Source organism: Apodemus sylvaticus, chromosome 4, assembly GCF_947179515.1.
Source record: "Apodemus sylvaticus chromosome 4, mApoSyl1.1, whole genome shotgun sequence".
NCBI classification, from domain to species: domain Eukaryota; kingdom Metazoa; phylum Chordata; class Mammalia; order Rodentia; family Muridae; genus Apodemus; species Apodemus sylvaticus.
Window position 1 is genome coordinate 38,754,127 of NC_067475.1, and position 20,243 is coordinate 38,774,369.

Below are 20,243 nucleotides of genomic sequence, written 5' to 3' on the forward strand. Positions count from 1 at the left end.
ATACCCACTATAGGGGAAAGTGAATTCAAATAAAGTTTAGAAATGTAAAGGGCATAAACGTCAGTCATCTACATGTGCGAAGGGTTATCATTATATGTAAACAAACTGTGACTGTTTGGAAAGACATTTAACTATTTCCAAATTCATGTACTTCTAATTTTTGTTTTGTTTTGTTCTCTAATCACTTAATATCGCTGGTATTCACAAGTAGCCATAACTCTGTTGACTGTTTCCAAGCAAATAGTGAAATTTACTGTAGGTACATTTAAATGATGTTAATGGAAATCTCCATAATAGCAAAGTGTCTACATTTGGTATATCACTTCAGTAGAATAGGTAGGATATATTTTATTTGTGGCTTTATATATGGAACTGTATCATTATAGGCAAACTTACATATCCACTAAAATGGGCTAACTCATGTTTATCCTAAATATTATGAAAGAAAAAAATAACAAAGAATAAAGTTAAATACTGAAATAAGGTTTGTTTAAGAATGTTGCAATAGGGGAGAAAGAAAGAACTGTGTCTGCTGAAAGGAAGGTCCAGTGTGCTCTACAGTATTGGGGCAAGCTAAATGAAAAGCACAAGACTGTCGGAGAGTAGGTTGATCAGTGGGATGTGTCAGACACATTGGGTTGTGCATAAGTTTGCAGGCTTTTTTTTTTCATTGATTAAGCCATCTGTGTTTGTTAACCAGTGTTCATCAAAGCTATATCCACACACTCATATAGGATGAGACCTAGGGGCCTATCTTTCTTTATCTTTATATTTTGAGATCAAAATTAAGTCTCTAAAACTGGCTTATCAGAATTATGAAATAAGTATCTTTGAAAGCATAGATATAAATGTGAATATGATGATTTGAACAAGAATTCTAGGCTCACAGATGACCATTTGGTCCACACTTAGTGTCACTGTTTTGGGGGGCTGCTTTGGGACATTTAAGGGGTGTAGAAAGCTTTGGGTGCTTATAACCTCACCCTACTTCTAGGACACTCTTTCTTATGTGGTTGGATATGTTATCGGTCAGCTTGCTAGTCAGCGTTCAGGCCTGATGTTTGCTGTTATGCCTCCCCGCTTAAAAGGACACTAATCCGCCTGGAACTATCAGCCAAAATAAACTTATCCATCCACAGTTGCTTAGGGAAATTGGTCATGGTCATTATGGTCATGGTAATTTATCACACCAACCAAACAGTAGCCTCTAGAAACCTGAAACTTAGAAAACTTGTGAAGCTTAGGATTCACTGTTGAATCTCTGGGGCCTAGGAAAGTCTAGGGATATGGTGATATTCTGAGGGCTCAGTGGTGCTAGAAAATGTGTGGGTGCTACTGTTTTATTTTAAGTAATGTAATTGCCATACTGATGGTGCCGTTGAGCAGGAAATGCAGTTGCCCCGATGTTCTTAAGGTCGCCAACCAAGATGTTGAAAAAGCCACATTGTTACTTTCTGGCTGTGGTAAGGTTATCCCCAAGATAAAAGGAGCCAGTTTGTCTTCTGGGCACATGTGCTTGGAAATAGTAGTCCAGCTCTTTTTCTTTAAAAAGACACATGAGGTAGGTTATCATGGATGTAGAAGGAGACAGTGCAGGTGACCTAGACATGTAGTCCTGAGAAGAAATGCAAAGAAATTAGAAAAGATTCTATGGTTTCAACTCAAGTACAGGGAATATGTACCTCTTACCTCAAACTGTAATTATGAGCACTGAGTGATATCTGTTGCTGAGAAAGGGAGCTATGGAAAGACAGGAAAAGCATGGAGGAATGCCCAACTTTATACATAGTGCTGCTGATCTTAATGAATATGGGAAAACTGGGAAGAAGAAAGTGGTCCTGACACTGTCTGAGATCAGGCAGATGTGTGGACCTCCATCTTGACTGAAGTTTAAGTTCCTGAGAAACTAACTTGTGAGAACAGCTAATCCTGATTTAAAACCTTAGTGTCCATATGTGCTGCTTCTATCCCCTGAGAAAAGCAACTGGTTGAAGATCTCAGGGTCTAAGGAATTCCCAGACTGGAACTCAAAAAGCAGCTTTCGGTTTCCCTCCTGTCCCCATAGAATCATCCAAAGCCACTGATATTTTTTGTGAGAGTGGTGGATAGGCTAAGAAGAAAAATCTTTTGCCAATTTGTTGGTTGCCATTTTGTCCTATTGACAGTGTCCTTTGCCTTACAGAAACTTGGTAATTTTATGAGGTCCCATTTGTCAATTCTTGATCTTACAGCATAAGCTGTTGGTGTTCTGTTCAGGCAATTTTTCCCTGTGCCCATGTCCTCAAGGGTCTTCCCCAGTTTCTTTTCTATTAGATTCAGTGTGTCTGGCTTTATGTGGAGGTCCTTGATCCACTTGGACTTGAGCTTAGTACAAGGATATAAGAATGGATCAATTTGCATTCTTCTGCATGCTGACCTCCAGTTGAACCAGCACCATTTGTTGAAAGGCTATCTTCTTTCCACTGGATGGCCGTAGCTCTTTTGTCAGAGATCAAGTGACCATAGGTGTATGGGTTCATTTCTGCATCTGCAATTCTATTCCATTCTTGGTAGACCACTGTACCAATACCATGCAGTTTTTAACACTATTACTCTGTAGTACTGCTTGAGGTCTGGGATACTGATTCCCCCAGAAGTTCTTTTACTGTTGAGGATAGTTTTAACTATCCTGGATTTTTTGTTATTCCAGGTGAGTTTGAGAATTGCTCTTTCTATCTCAATGAAGAATTGAATTGGGATTTTAATTTGAATCTATATATTGCTTTTGGCAAGATGGCCATTTTTACTATGTTAATCCTGCCAATCCATGAGCATGAGGACTAATAGCCAATATATACAAAGAACTCAAGAAAGTAGACCCCAGAGAGCCAAATAACCCTATAAAAATGGGATACAGAGCTAAACAAGAATTTTCTCCTGAGGAATATTGCATGGCTGAGAAGCACCTAAAGAAATGTTCAACGTTCTTAGTCATCAGGGGAATGCAAATCAAAACAACCCTGAGATTTCACCTCACACCAGTCAGAACGGCTAAGATCAAAATCTCAGGAGACAGCAGGTGCTGGAGAGGTTGTGGAGAAAGAGGAATACTCATCCACTGCTGGTGGGATTGCAAGCTGGTACAACTACTCTGGAAATCAGTCTGGTGGTTCCTCAGAAAACTGGGCATGATACTACTGGAAGACGCCTTTATACCACATGCTAGCCAGAAGATTGCCCAGCATGTAATAAGGACACATGCTCCACTATGTTCATAGCAGCCCTATTTATAATAGCCAGAAGCTGGAAAGAACCCAGATGTCCCTCAATGGAGGAATCGATACAGAAAATGTGGTATATTTACACAATGGAATACTACTCAGCTATTAAAAACAATGAATTTATGAAATTCTTAGGCAAATGGGTGGAACTGGAAAATATCATCTTGAGTGAGGTAACCCAATCACAAAAGAACACACATGGCATGCACTCACTGATAAGTAGGTATTAGCCCAGAAGCTCAGAATACCCAAAACACAACAATCAAATGATTTCCAAGAAGAAGGAAGGAGAGGCCCCTGGTCCTGGAAAGGCTCAATGCAGCAGTGTAGGGGAGTGCCAGGACAAGGAAGCGGGAGGGCTTGATAGGAGAACAGGGGAGGGAAGAGGGCTTATGGGACTTGTGGGGAAGGAGGGATCAAGAAAGGGGAAATCATTTGAAATGTAAATAAAGAATATATCTAATAAAAATAAATAAATAAAATAAATTTACTAAAAAACAACTTGAGCTGATAGACAGAGAGAGACAGACAGAGACACAGAAGATACATAGCTAAACTTAGCACTATGTACCTCCCATCTTGTTGTCATAATTCAGTCACAAATATTTGGACAAAACAAACAAAGAAATAAAACAACAACAATGCCAAAAGAGAGACATTGCAAGAAAAGATTCTTTTTCTTCCCAGAAAGACAGAGCATCCTACAAGCAGCTTATAGCCCTACGCAATACAGATAAAGGATCTTACCTGTTTTCTTTTCAGAGGCTTTTCAGTAATATCTTTGCGAAGGCTGTCAAAAATACTACTAGAATTTTAGGATCTGATCTGGATTTCCAGATAATACGAGGAAAATCAAGATTCCTTCTTAGGGACCATATATCATTACTAAAAAGAAATCATGAACGGACTCAAACAGGAGATAAAGGACAATTTTATTGGAGTTTAAAAGGAAATTCTACAGGATAAGGAATGTGTAAACCTAAGCAGCTACTCCAGAAGAGGAGCATAGAGACAAGAAGGAAAAACTGTACCTTTAAAATTGCAAAGATGGTGGTCAGACACATGACTGACAAGCAGCCAGATGGCAGATACAAGGCTCAAAAGAAAGAGTAAGGACACACAAAATGTTGGAGCATGCTTATAAAAGAAAAAGAAGAACAGAAGAAGTTATATATTCCTGAATAATCAGAAAGGTAGGTAGACATATGGATGCTGCATAGATCAAGCTTGGTAAGTATGCAGGACAAAGGATGTGACTGGGGTGAGCTTTGAGATAAAATGCCTTCACCACTTTCGTTTTGTTCTTTGTTTTGTACTTCTGCTGATAAATAACGTCAGGTGTCAGCCTCCTGTTCCTGCTGCAATGACTCCTGCCTGTTGTCAGGCTCGTTTGCTGTTATGGATCAAAATAGAGACAAAAGATCTAGGTTCAATTCAAGGATGAGCATTTTCCTCCATTGTTATTAATGCATTGTTTAATGAGGTACTAGAGCTGCACTGCAAGTAGAGCTTGAGCAAACAGTCTCCTGGGCCCTTTATCTAAGTTCTTTCTTCCATATTTCCCTGTCCTATGGCTTTATTTTGTCCCAGAAGGTATTCCTCCCTGGCTTTATCTCATGCCTGTAGTTTTCTGCTTAATTAAAAGATTAATTTTTTTCTCTTGCTATGATAAAACACCTTGTTTGAGACATTTTATAGAAGAAGTAGGTGAGGCAAATATCTTATCTAATATGTACAAGATCTCAGTGATATTCATGGATGTGTTGGCCATGGCAAGATATTGTGAGAATCAAAACAGTGCTGTATTAGCTGTGTGTTTGACTTTATGTTCAAAATTATGAAACCCTATAAGCAAATGAGGTAATTGTGTTGTGGGAGGATCATCAAAAAGACATGGCAACTATGAGGATATATATATATATGTGTGTGTGTGTGTGAATATTCAAAATCAGAGCACATCAAATGCATGAAGCAAATGCTAATTCATCTGAAGGCAATAAAGATTACAGTTCCAAAAGTGTATTTAATGCCATTCGTCAAACAATGGACAAATAAATGAAGAGGAAAGGAAACTTCAACTCCAATGCTATCTTAATTCCCTCTGTCTTTCTGTCCTTCTGTCCTTCCTTCTTTCTATCTTCCTACCTTTTCCCTTCTTCCTTTCTTCAGTGTTGGGGTTTAACTCAGAATGTTGCACATGTCAGGGAGACATTCTCCTCACCCCCTGAGCTCTAGCTAAGACTAAATTGGCCTCACACAATACTGACATTGACAGGATAGATATTCTTTTGAAGTACTTACAGATAATTGATAAGTAAAGCATACATCAGGTCATGGAGATCTTTCTTTTGAAAAAAAACTGGCATATAAATTGGTAATTCAAAGAAATTTGGAAAATTCACAATTGTGAAAACTAAAACACAATTCTTGAGCAAATTATAGGCTGAAGAAGAATATCAAGAGGGTTTCAACTACTTTGATACACATGGGAATGAGCACACGCATACCAAGCGTTGCAGGATGCAGCTAAACTTGTACTTAGAAGGAAAATCCTTGAAGCAAGCAAACCTCAAAGATCTACAAGAGGAGCAAATGAAGCTCCAAATACAACTTAAATAAGAAAGAATTGAGCAAAAATTAAATGTTATTGAGTTTATAAAATAATGAAAAACATTGCTGAAATTGTTTTAAATACAAGTCAGCAAATCTTTACAATAGGAAAGAACAAAGAAAATGAATTCAAATGAAATCAGAAATCAAAGAGGAGGCAACATAATTGATACAAAAGAAATACATAGAAAAATCATGGGAATCTACCACTAACCTGTATTCAAGATAATCATATAACCAAACAGAAATAAAAATCCTTCTAAAGACACATAAGCCACAAAGACTGAGTTATAAAGGAATCCTGAGAAGGATAAAAAAAATAGAATAGCCAGTGAACAGTCTCTTCCTAGGATAATGCCATGACCTGTTGTCTTCACAAGCCCAGTCAAGAATAAAAGTAAAGAAACAGACAACATTCCTCAAGAACAAACATGCACAATATTTAAGAAAATTTGTCATAAAGCAAATTACAAAAACTTTAAAAGGTACATCCCCCTGAACAGGGGGTTTCATTCAACAGGGACGTGTAGCTGTAGATGATCCAGCAACCGAGTAAGTTGCTGTGCTACCACATTACCAGAAGGAAGGAAAAGGCGTATTATGATCTTAACAGGTGCAGAGAAATCATTTGAAAAGCCCCACACTGCTATCTGATGAAACCTTTTAAGGTACAGAAAAAATGTCTCAAGAAAGCAATGTAAGACAAACTCATTGTTGAGTAGAAAGGTAAGATCTGGTTCTCAAATAACATCAGTGTGAGAGGGGAGAGAAAACGTAGCGCGTGCGCACACACACACACACACACACACACACACGTGCATGTGTGTGTACATATATAATGTATATAAAACACATATGTGATTAATACATCATGTAGTACACACATATATATGTACACACATATATACGGATGGATGTGTATATATACATATGCATATACACAACACACACTATATATATGAAAGTCATTCATCTATAAGGAAAAAATAAAATGATATCATTGCAAGCAATGACAGAGGAAAAGAGAACTATGGACCAGAATGAAATATCTTAATACTTAAAAATATTTTGTGCAGAAACTAGTGCAGAAGGAATGCTCACTTTGTTAGAGCATGTGTGTATGTGTGTGTGTGTGTGTGTGTGTGTGTGTGTGTGTGCATGTGCGTGTGTGTGTGTGTTGGAATAAAAAAGTGACTATAAGTATTGTGAAGGGAATGAGAAAGAGGAAGAGAATGAGATGAACTTCATTAAAGGACATTGTGGGTAAATATCACAAGGAAACCCATTACTTTGTGATTAATACATTTATAAAAATCACACCAACACACAGGGAGCAACAAGTCATAAAAATTATCTTAACAAGCAAAAGGCCCAACACAGTCTATCAAGTCCACTTGGAGACAAGGTGAAGGCATGCAGAAAGGAAAATAAATAAACCATGGTGGAGCAATGTTTCATGCAAGCAAAATGCAAATATGTGACTAACAGGGCTCAGTAATATTTTAGGCAGATTGTGGCAATACAACACATTTCTAAGTCAGGATACAGTAAAGTTCAAGCCCTAAAGAACTAAGAGAAAGCTCTCTCAAGCTCCTTGACAAGTGCACATTACCCTCGAAGGCAGCAAATGAGATAAAGTTAGAGAGCCATCTTGTCTGTCAGTTCTCTACTTCAGTTGTTGTTACCCCTCTGCCATCTGCATCCTCCAGGTGAAGGGCTAGGAATGGCTTCTTACAGATTTGAAGCTATTATATTTAATTAATTAACCCTTTCAAGTTTAAACATCTCAGTTAATCACCTCTTATCTATCTAGTTTTCTTCAGCTTGTACCCCTGACACTGACAGTACTCCAGTCTTACTGGCATTTAAATATATTGTCCTTTGTCTCTTGTTGTATAAGTAGAACATCTAGCTGTTTATCACAGGCTATTTATAAAAACGGTATGGGAAATATTTCTCAGGCAAATGTTTCTCAAGACAGCAGAGCTTTTTTCAATATGCAAACTTAGCTAGTATATCTCTCAGCTGTATCTAACAGGTGTATCTATTTTAAGCTTGTATTTTCAGCCAAAGCATATATAATATACTTCCATATTCTCAAAACTCAGTACATCATTTTAATTAATAACCAATTATCATATCCAGGCAAATTTCAGCATCCATTCTAGTCATAACCATTAGAATGTCAGTAATGTAAGTAAACACAGGGGAAGGTGGACTCCATACAGAGTGTAGCAAATTGGGTGCCTATCACAGGCAAGGGAGCTTCAGTTACAGGAAAAGTAACAGGTTAAAATTCTGACTAAACACAGTATAATGTCTGTATATTATAAAATTATGTGCATCACTATATATTTATGGCTTTTCTTTTGACATTTTAGGAAGGTAGCCTGTGATTCTATATATTCATTCCCTTTTAATTAATGCATGGCTTCATGGTTAGTTTCTGTTATAAAGGCATTTGGTTTTGAGAAATCAAAAATTTCCTGTGAAAATTTTGCATTTTGTAGCCACCTGGCACCTGCTTTCGAAGCTGGTACCCCTCCTGTGAGTTTCTATCAACCACGTTCCTCCTCAGGCTCAGGTTTCGAGCATTGAGAGAATGTTAGTTTCTGTGCTGAGGGAACTTGGTACCCTTTATGGCTTTGATTTCTGGACCTGATGGAGTACATGTTGTTGTAACAAATGCACACCAAGATTTCTGTAACCAGCTAAAATAAACACTGCCCACATTCCATCCTCTTCCCACAGCTTCTTGTTTCCCTTTGCTTCTCGTTCTGAGGGGTGTCATGCTGGTCTCTGTCAAGTCAGGACCACATCATCCCTTTGCCTGGTTCTGTCAGCTCTGCTCCCATGGTCTGAGGACAGTCACCATGCAGTATCTAAGTGTCATTGATGGCCCTGTGAAATAGTACATTCTGAATATTCTTCACTGAGCGACATACGCTGGGACCCTACCTCAATACAGCTCCAAGAAAGGGCTTTGTACATGGTAACATCTGCCTTTACCACTGTAAGGCCTTTCACCTTCTTCTCTCCTCTCCATGGCAACTAAGGCCTTCAGCTTTACTCAGTGTGAGCCTTTGCTGTCACTGCTTCCTAGAGTCAACCCTTCAAGGAGACTGCTTAATCCCCAAGGGTCCTTGTCAGAAAATCAATGTCCCCAAAGAGCTCACCCAATTAAATCAACTGTGTTCATCTAACTCCCTAATGCTCTCCAATAACAAGCTGCAAAGTGTGTCAGAAATCCCCAAGTGCTCTATAGTGCTTACCTAAAGAGTCAGGATGTCAAGCAAATCCCTGGGGAGAGACAAGAGCAGTGCTGGGAGCAGGGAGCTGTGGGATGCTCCAACTGAAGACAAGGGAGAATAGTAAAAATGCAGGTATCAAATAGGAATTAAACATAGGGACCATAAAGTCTGTAAGTCACCAAGGGCATGAGTAGTATTTGGTCAGCAAAGAGGAGTGTACCCACTTTCTGAAAGCGGTTATTTCCCCCCAAAAGCAAACTACACCAGACTCCACCCAGGGCATTAGGCTCTGACAGGGGACAAGAATCTAATCCACAGCTTGGCAGTCATGAGCCACAATCAAATTGAAGATGTAGCTCTATGGAAATGGGAAAAGCTTGCTTACAGAAATGGGAGTGCCTTGGTACCACTGAACAGGGTAGACTACGAACCCAGATTCCTTGAGAGAAACAGATGTGATTCAGAGGTCTTATCATAGGATCAATAGAATGAAGTACCCACTCAGCACTTGCTGAGACTAAAATGAAGCATTCTAAACTAAAATGTAAAGCAATATTGAATCCTCAGTGTTCTGTGGGGAAATGTTCTGAGTATTTGGCACTGGACTGCCATCTGCTGTATTCTTCCTTGGAGTGGACCACCTCTACCACTACCACCTTTTCTCAATTAACTACAGTTCTTTTAGTAGAAAATTTGTGTAGGGTTTTAACCTGATGAAGCAGTTTATTTTTTGTGTTGTTTTAGTAAACAGATGCTGTGTTTATTAGCATTTTATTGCTGTGAAGAGACACCGTGACCATGGCAACTTTTTAAATGGAAAATATTGCATTGGAACTGGCTTACAGCTCAGAGGGTTACAAGGAGCATGGTGGCACATAGGCAGACATGGTACTGGAAAGGTAGCAGAGAGTTCTACATCTGGATCCACAGGCAGCAGGAAGAGAAGAGAAACACAAACACTAGGCCTGGCTTGAGCACTTGAAACCCCAAAGTCCACCCCCAGACACATATTTCCTCCAGAAGACCAAACATAGCCCGACAAGGCCACACATCCTAATCCCTATCAAGCAGCACTCCTCCCTAATGACCAAGCATGACATTATGTGAGCCTTTAGGGGCCATTCCTACTCAAACCATCACACAATTTTTATAGGCATGTACTTATAGACACACAAAAAGATGATTCTATGAGCATTGCTTTACAGTACTCTGTTTACTCTTGCTTTGATGGCCTAAAGAAGTTAGCACATACAAGAAATGAAGACTGTAAAATACTGGTTGAAGTCAGAATAGCTAAGATTTAAGACAAACAAACAAACAAACAAAAATTGAAAGTGCTGAGGTGGATGTAGTGAAAGAAGAGAAAGAAACTGCTGGGGGAGAAAACTGGTGCAGACACTATGGAAATTGATGTCCCTCAAAAAGCTAAAAATAAAACTACAAAATAACGAGTCTACTTTCAGTCAAAACCACAAAAGAATACATAACGTATGAGATACTTACTCATCCATGTTTTTTGGTGCTCTATTCGACAGTAAAAAATTGAAACAGCCAAGATGTCTGATGATTAAGAATAGATACTGAAGTGTACAGGTAAACGGATGGACCAGAAAGAATCATCCTGAGAGAGGTAACCACCCAGACACAGAAAGGCAAACGCCATATTTTCTATGATGTATGTATATTATCTTTGAATCTTCACATGTGTGTATACCTGAATATAGGATACCCATTGATGCCAGAAAATTTGCGAGGTATATGAGGTTAGGGGAAAAAGGAATAATGAGACAGGAGAGGTTACACAAGTGAATCTCAGGAGTTTAATTAACACTAAAGACTTTTTTTTAAAAAGTAAGATAAAAACATACTGCTGCAGAGGATTCATAAAATATATACATGCTCATATGCATATATACACATGTGCATACACATACACATGCACATTAATATGGAAAGAATCTAATCAAAATGGAGTCCTTCTATAAAATTGTGAGTACACCCATAATAGACACCACAGGCTATCACATAAAAAGTCCAATGTTTGATATATTGTTACCTCTTTTAGCATTATTGGCTAACAAGGTCCCACAGACATCCAAAAACTACAGGCTGTTTCTTATGGTATTAGACATTTTATTAGGGTTATCACTGCAATGATGAAACATCCAGACCAAAAGCAACTTGAGGAGCAACATTTTCTTTTGCTTACACTCCCACATCACTGTTCATCATTGAAAGAACTTGGGACAGGAACTTAAACAGATCAGGAACCTGGAGGAAGGGGCTGATGAAGAGGCCACAGACTTGTTCTGCATACCAATTTGCTACTCATGACTTTCTCAGAGCTGTGATCACCCACAATAGACTGTTCCCTCATATCAATCACTGCTTATGAAAGGTCATAAATACAAGCATTTAGTCCAATCTTGTAGAAGCAGTTTCTCAGTTGAGCTTGTCTTGCTCAGATGACTCTAACTTGCATCAAGTTGACATAAAATGAGGTAAAATGAGGTACCATAGGTCTCCTCCATAACTTGACATTAAGATCTTATTGCCAAAGATACCACATTGTCCAGGCATTAAACATGCAGAAATCAAGGTTGTACTCATCTGGAAGCTTCTTCTGTAATGCCTACATGTCATAGTGCTGGAATGTAGTACTCTCCACACTTCATAAGAGAGAGTGAACTGTCAGTCTTCCCCAGTTATAAATGGAAAGACTGTAAGAGAGTGAGAGTTGGGAGATGACAGCAGGCAAACCATCCTTGGGACACATTCAGTTGCAATATGAACTTCCAGTGGTCTGGCAACATTCTTCACAGCTGAGAAATGTTCCATTCCATGTATGTGTACCTAGAGGCAAAATATAGAAAAAGATGATCTCTCTCCCTCTTTTTCACACACACATTTGTTCTCTGACTCTCTCTCTCTCTCTCTCTCTCTCTCTCTCTCTCTCTCTCTCTCTCTCTCTCCTCTTCTCTTCTCTTCTCTTCTCTTTTTCCTTTTGGACTTCATTTTGTCATGGGTGAAATGAGGAAATACCAATTCTGCTACAGAATGCTTCAAGCCTATACTAACACAGAAATTCTAGTACTTGGCTTCTTAAAAATGTTTTCATTTCTAATGCCTATAATCTCTTCATATACAAAAAAAATCCTTGTCCAATTTCTAAACTTTTGAACACAACTACTAACTTTTTTTGAAAATTCCAAGTGCTCATTCAGAGTTCATTCTCCCAAAGCCTTAGAATTAGTTGTTATATCTTTAAAATTATTAATAGGCTAGGGAAAATGTTAGGATGAGTAGTGGCATCCTACCTCAGTATCATCATTCATAATTTCAGCAATCTAGAGCAAGGAGAGATTCAGAAATCCACGGCTTATGCCAGATTCAGTTTCATAGTGATATCAAGGCCAGCACAGACTACATAAGAACTAACAAAACACCATGATAACAAAAAAAGTTATCTAATTATCAGAAATTTAACTTCATTATGACATTGTTGGTATGTTAACCTATAAAATAAAATGAATTATATAAAATAAATCCAAATTGTTCTGAGAGTCTTAAATTACTCCGAGAACCTACAAGTGAAATACAGATAGCATATTGAGAAAGATCAACAAGATAATAAAATCTAAGTCATATCTTCGAGAGAATCTCATGGCACTCAGGTGAAAATTCATTCCTCTAATCCACCCACAGAACAGATGGCATTCCATCTCAAGTTAAGTGTGGAATAAACATTATTAGATATTTCCTTTTATCTTGTCTTAGAAATGAAACTATAACTTTATGCATCATCTTTTAAAACTATATAATGTGTTTTGCATGACCATCAAGTGCTGTGGATGCTTCCTTCAGTATATAAAATTTTAAATAATTTTAAAAAATACTATTTAAACAATAAGTCTTGCACAATTCTTTTTCTTTATTCAATATATTCTTTATTTACATTTCAAATGATTTCCCCTTTTCTGGCTCCCCACTCCTCGAAAGTCCCATAAGCCCTCTTCCCTCCCCCTGTTCCTCCATCTACCCATTCCCGCTTCCCTGTTCTGGTATTCCCCTATACTGCTGCACTGAGTCTTTCCAGAACCAGGGGCCACTCCCCCGTTCTTCTTGGACATCATTTAATATGTGGATTATGTCTTGGGTATTCAAAGTTTCTAGGCTAATATCCACTTATCAGTGAGCACATACCATGATTGATCTTTTGAGACTGGGTTACCTCACTTAGTATGATGTTCTCCAGTTCCATTCATTTGTCTAAGAATTTCATGAATTCATTGTTTCTAATGGCTGAGTAGTACTCCATTGCGTATATATACCACATTTTTTTGTATCCATTCCTCCGTTGAGGGAATCCTGGGTTCTTTCCAGCTTCTGGCTACTACAAATAGGGCTGCTATGAACATAATGGAGCATGTGTCATTACTGCATGCTGGGTAATCCTTTGGGTATATGCCCAGGAGAGGTATAGCAGCGTCCTCTGGAAGTGTCATGTCCAGTTTTTGGAGGAACCGCCAGACTGATTTCCAAAGTGGTTGTACCATCTTACAGCCCCACCAGCAGTGGAGGAGTGTTCCTCTTTCTCCACATCCTCACCATACCTGCTGTCTCCTGATTTTTTGACCTTAGCCATTCTGACTGGTGTGAGTGAAATCTTAGGGTTCTTTTGATTTGCATTTCCCTAATGATTAATGATGTTGAACATTTCTTAAGGTGCTTCTCAGCCATCCAAAGTCTTTCATGTGAAAATTCTTTGTTTAGCTCTGTACCCCCACTTTTTTTATTCTTTTTTATTTGATTTGATATATTTTTTATTTACATTTCAAATTATTTTCCCTTTTCTGGTCCCCCACTCCCTGAAAGTCACATAAACCCCCTTCCCTCCCCCTGTTCTCCCACTGACCCCTTCCCACTTCCCTGTTCTGGTTTTGCCTTATACTGCTACACTGAGTCTTTCCAGAACCAGGGGCCACTCCTCCATTCTTCTTGTACCTCATTTGATGTGTGGATTATGTGTTGGGTATTCCAGTTTTCCAGGCTAATATCCACTTATTAGTGAGTGCATACCATGATTGATCTTTTGAGACTGGGTTACCTCACTTAGTATGATGTTCTCCAGCTCCATCCATTTGCCTAAGAATTTCATGAATTCATTGATTGTAATGGCTGAATAGTACTCCATTGTGTATATATACCACAATTTTTGCAACTTTTTAATAGGGTTATTTGGTTCTTTGAGTTCTACCTTCTTGAGTTCTTTGTATATATTAGATATTAGCCCTCTGTCAGATTTAGGGTTGGTGAAGATCTTTTCCCAATCTGTTAGTTGATGTTTTGTCCTTTTGACAGTGTCCTTTGCCTTACAGAAACTTTGTAATTTTATGAGGTCCCATTTGTCAATTCTTGATCTTAGAGCATAAGCCATTGGTGTTCTGTTCAGGAATTTTTCCCCTGTGCCCATGTCCTCAAGGGTCTTCCCCAGTTTCTTTTCTATTAGTTTCAGTGTGTCAGTTTTTATGTGGAGGTCCTTGATCCACTTGGAGTTGAGCTTAATACAAGGAGATAAGAATGGATTGATTTGCATTCTTCTGCATGCTGACCTCCAATTGAACCAGCACAATTTGTTGAAAAGGCTATCTTTTTTTCACTGGATGCTTTCAGTTCCTTTGTTGAAGATCAAGTGACCATAGGTGTGTGGGTTCATTTCTGGGTCTTCAATCCTATTGATCCGCTTGCCTGACATTGTACCAATACCATGCAGTTTTTATCACTATTTCTCTGTAGTAATGTTTGAGGTCTGGGATACTGAATCCCCCTGAAGTTCTTTTACTGTTGAGAATAGTTTTAGCTATCCTGGGTTTTTTGTTATTCCAGATGAATTTGAGAATTGCTCTTTCTAGCTCTATGAAGAACTGAGTTGGGATTTTGATAGGGATTGCATTGAATCTGTAGATTGCTTTTGGCAAGATGTCCATTTTAACTATATTAATCCTGCCAATCCACGAGCATGGAAGATTTTTCCATTTTCTGCTGTTAAATTATACTTTCTAATTGGTAAACATGGACAGAACTTTATATAGAGTTATTACTGATGTCTATTTAACTGGATTTTAATATATTAGCATTCTGGAAATGGTTGCCATTTAGCTATGAACCTAAACATCATAGGATCTGTAAAAATTGTTGTAATTTAAAACTACAGCAACATCTAGAGTCAGGTTATCAGTATTTGGATTTAAAGTGCAACTCACTGAGTTGCTTTTAATTTTTTTTATTTTATAAATTTTGCATTCAGTATTTTGAAACTCAATTGTAAATCCACACTTCTCAAAATACATCTAGTAAACATTGTTGCTAAAAATACAAAACTCCTGTTCTCTACAAAATATCAAATAAGAGGAAATTATCACTGTCCTTATAATAATCAATAAGGTCTGTAGCACAGACCTAGTGCTTGACTCTATACCCAAACCAGTTACATAAAATATATTAAAAAATTATCATCTCCAAAATATTAGTCTAATGAATAGATTGCTGAGACAACTAGTTTGACTTTCTTAAGTACATAAAAAAATAAAGTCAATATATTTTAAATTTGCCTTGAATATAGTTAAGGCTAATCCTATTATTATTCAACTTCTGTCTCATAGGTGGTTGGCAGGTAACACTAATTGAGGTCATTTTCACAAATGGTCTTTTAACTGTCTTCCACCTGTCCACTAGGAAGAATTCCACATCATTATGGAATTACCTACCAGCTCTCAAACATCTCTCCAGATGGGAGCAGAGTTAATGAACGTCAGTTTGGTCAGATGTGAAGCAGCCACATGATTTAATAAATAAAGTTTCAAAATCATTAAGGAAATGCTAACCCAAACCTCAGTGAGCCACCTCTTCACCCTTGCTAGATCAGTTACTGAAAATAGAACAAAAGAAAAATACTTGGTTGCTCAACTACAGATAAGGGTCCCCAATACTGTGGAGGGGCAAGAACTGCTACAGCCAATAGTATAAAATTTATTTTAAAAATTAATCAACACATTCATTCATATATATCCAAAATCTAAAGTATGCGGAAGGGCTGTCTGGGCTCCTGTGCAACAGCACTCACGACAGCAATGTATGGCGCTAGCTAAAGTGTCCATGGATAGATGGATGGATTTTAAGTAACAGTGTAAAAATGTGCATGCGTATGCGTGCACGCGTGAATGTGTGTGCGCGCACACACACACACAGAGAGAGAGAGAGAAAGAGAGAGAGAATATAAAATAGTAAAATAGTACGTTTCCCCCTTCTTTTATTCAACATATTTTTATTGATTATTCAGGAATTTTACCTAGTGCACCCCGATCACACTAATAGAAGAAAAAACTCTCTTTGTACTGTCCTCTGAGGAAAATGAGGATGGTTTTGCTAGATATCAGAATAAGGAGATTAGCTATGTATGGAAACACGTATGTCCTGGTGTTCCTAATATGAAGGAATATAAACAAACAACAAATTCTAGAAACAGAAAGTAAAGTCGGTGGGATGGAGGCTCTTAATCAGGAACAGGAAGCTAGTACCTCCGAGCCAGGCTGGAAGCTGCCACACAACATCTAGGGAATAGAGTAATATAGCACACTTGAAAGTTCATTAGACAGGAGATCGCAACTATGCTATGCACTCAAAGGGAGTAACTTTCTGTGTTGCTTAATGTGATTAAGGTAACCAAAACACAATTTACACATTTTTAAAAAGTACTTTGGATACCAAAAATACAAATACTTAAGGATAGTTTTAGTTGTCTTTTACACTTCAATAAGAGAGCCAAAAAAAAATGGTGGAGAGAGAAATTTTTCTTCAGCTACCAAAAAGCACATTCTTAACAACCACTTGTGTTTTAGAAGAAAATTGAAGATTTATCACCTTCCATGTGAGGTAGCAACAAGGCTACCTCCCACTGTCAATGAAACTCAAATGTTTTTCTCTCAGATCTGCACAGTTTCTTGAGGTCTGTTTAAAAAAAAATGGTTTTGCACTTTCTCAACTGCTAAAATGCAAGCAAGCACTTGAAATTCTTCCTTAAAATTAGTGGACTGAAGATTATTTGAGCACAGCAAAATACTTTCTAGGCCTTTTGTACATAAGCAAAGCAACTGTTTTGATTTTCAGTCGAAGGAATCCAATCAGTGAGCTTTGATACTATTGGAACATCAGATTCTATAAAATTTTAGATTATCTCTTAAGGCAATATAAAGGTCCCCATTGCCCAAAGCTGGGGTCAAAATGCATTTTGCTACCAGCCATGAAATATTCTATCATAAATATTTATTGATGCTTGAAAGGCACCACACTGTGCTGGGGGCTGACTTGAACTCAGTGGATGTTCTCAAGGGATGTAATCAGCAGAGCAGAGCATATATAAATGGCCATGAATGAAATAAAATTGATCAGAAAGAGCTTTTATAAGAAAAAAGGCTTTAGCGTATTTTGGAAAATGAAGGTCCTGGAAAGACCTTATTTATTTTTTAATCATATCAGCAATTCAGATACCTGGATTCAGGGTATGCTGTTGGCTTCCCCAGGAAAAGATTCTATTGATTTCTGCATCAGGCTCTGAACAGATGGAGGAGGGTCATGGTGCATTATGCCAGAAATCAATGCCATTTGACTCCACCACTTTCCAGGCCATAAATATGTTGCTGTAAACTGTTGCTATTTCACTGTTTTTTTTTTATTTCAAACTCTAAGCACAATGCCCACTGATTAAATACAATCTACTTCTTAAATAGAGTAATTAAAAGAAAGCAGAACTGCCAGCATCAACAAAGAAATTATAAACTCCCTTTATTGTGCCCACGGGATTCTAATTCCAGGTTGCTAATGGACACACACACACACACACACACACATACACACATCGAAATAAATTGTCTCCTGACCTCCAGACAATGAATCACCACAAATAAAATATATTTCTACTGTACCATCCATGGGCTACTGCTTGAAAGCAAACATCAGTCCCTCTGATTTCTGAAGTCCCATCCCTCATTGGGACTTCAATGTCTTCAAGTTTCACATCTATGCTTCTCTGAGCCTTGGCTTTGGAGATGATACAGGGAACAGGAATGACAGGCAGTTTTGTGGTCGAGCTTAGGTTCCTGCAGGAGGCTGGTAGATTTTAGTCTGTGCTATTGTGGAGCTTATACATGTGTTCCTTGTTAATGTCATGCTTAAGAAAACAGCTCTCTCGGCAAACAGTTCATGAGATAGTTCTGTTTTACATTGGAAGTTTAATTTCATTCTTGTACCTATTCGGAGATGATGTTGAAATCCATGAGGGAGAGCTAATTGTGGGTGTCTGTTTTCATTTCTTTCCTCTCCGTCTTTGAGATGATGAATGAATAACATACTGAGTCCTAGCATACATTTCTAACACTTCTTGAATTTTAAAAACTGTGCCCCGTGCTGCAAACTAAGCTTGATAGAAATGGATTTAGAGAAACATACAAATAGAAAAGGAGCTGGCAGAGTTTTTGCCAATTTCTTTTCCTTGAATTTATTCCCTATTGTGAGCCTCGAATGATGGTAGATCTAGGAAGCTTGACCCATCATGGCTTTCAGAAAAATCACAATGCTCAAAATACTCACACTGTGCGTGCTTCTGCCAAGCACTAATTGTAAGGTCTGGAACACAGAATGTAAGCCATATTGATGGCGTAAAGTCATCAATGAGACTGATAACTACACAGCACAGAAGGGTTGCTTTCACAAAGCAGGATGGTATCAGGAATATGAGTCTGTGGAGTAGGATTGCTCGTGAGAGTTGAGTTCACAAATGGGTTTAATGTCCCCATGAAAGAAACTCTAGAGATCACCTTCAACTTCTTTCTACTATAAATAGAATACAGATAAGATGGTACCTATCAGCAGGAGAGGCTCCTCTCAAGAGTCTGGTGTCATTCTCCACCTTGAAGATGTAGGGAATTTAAGCTCTGGCAACTTCCAACACACTCAATATGCGGTACATTGTTATAGCAGCTCAGACAAAGCCAGTCACAGATCTGCAAATATTTCAAGTATTACCAAAGGAAATCACAATTTCTACACGTCAGAATAATATCAATAAATGGTACTGGTATTTTGTAAAGCAAATAATCAAATAAGCTTAGAGTCTATTCAGGAGCCTCAAATTTTCAGTATGAAGTAGTATAAATTATTACACCAAAACACAGACAAATTGGTCAACTCCCTTTAGATAGCGAAATCTTTTGAACAGTTTCTTTGATCACCTGTACATTCTAGTGGCATCCATCTCCCCAGAGTTCATCTTTATACACCATCAAATATATCTTTTCTCAGTTTTCTAGATGTCATTTATATTTGACTCTGCTGATCTGCACTTTTCTCTCCTGGGAAGGTTTTTCAGAGCAATCACACTGCAGCTCTTGAAATCACTATGTGGCTGGGATGAGAGATGTAACTGAAGAACCTGGGGTGGAAATGTGAAGCTACACACTTACATAAACTGCTAGAAATTGTTGAAGTTTGATCTCAGGAAGTAAAAAAAAAAAAAAAAAGAATGTTAGGAGTGCCCCTGTTGGACTATTCCTTCTATATTCTTGATTTCAGGCTCACCCTATAAACCTGTGGCAATGTCTCCATCACACCCAGCTTCTGGTTGCTGGAACTGGGCATTGCACTGAAGAACCCGTGCAGAGGTTTACCGCATAACACATAAGGTCCTATATCAAAAGAACAACAAAAAAGAATCGAGGCATATTGGGAGCATGCATCTAGAGGCTGGAAACTGAGGTCATCACATGGCAATCTCCTGGGGTCTTCCTGTTGAATAGTGCTATGATTGAGAACATCAGGGAGTAAATCAGATAAGGATGCCAATTAGAATGTCCTCACCCCAATAACACCATCAAGGCTTATTCCTCCACAATGCCTACCTCCAAATACCACCAACATAGACTGGACATTAAATTACAAACATGTCTTCAGGACACATTAATGTTTTACAGATGTCCTTGGGAAAGAGTTGGATGTCAGTACAGCAGAGAGGATGAGTATGGCATGGCAGAGAGACCATATAATATTGTGGAGAATGTTAGGAGTGCCC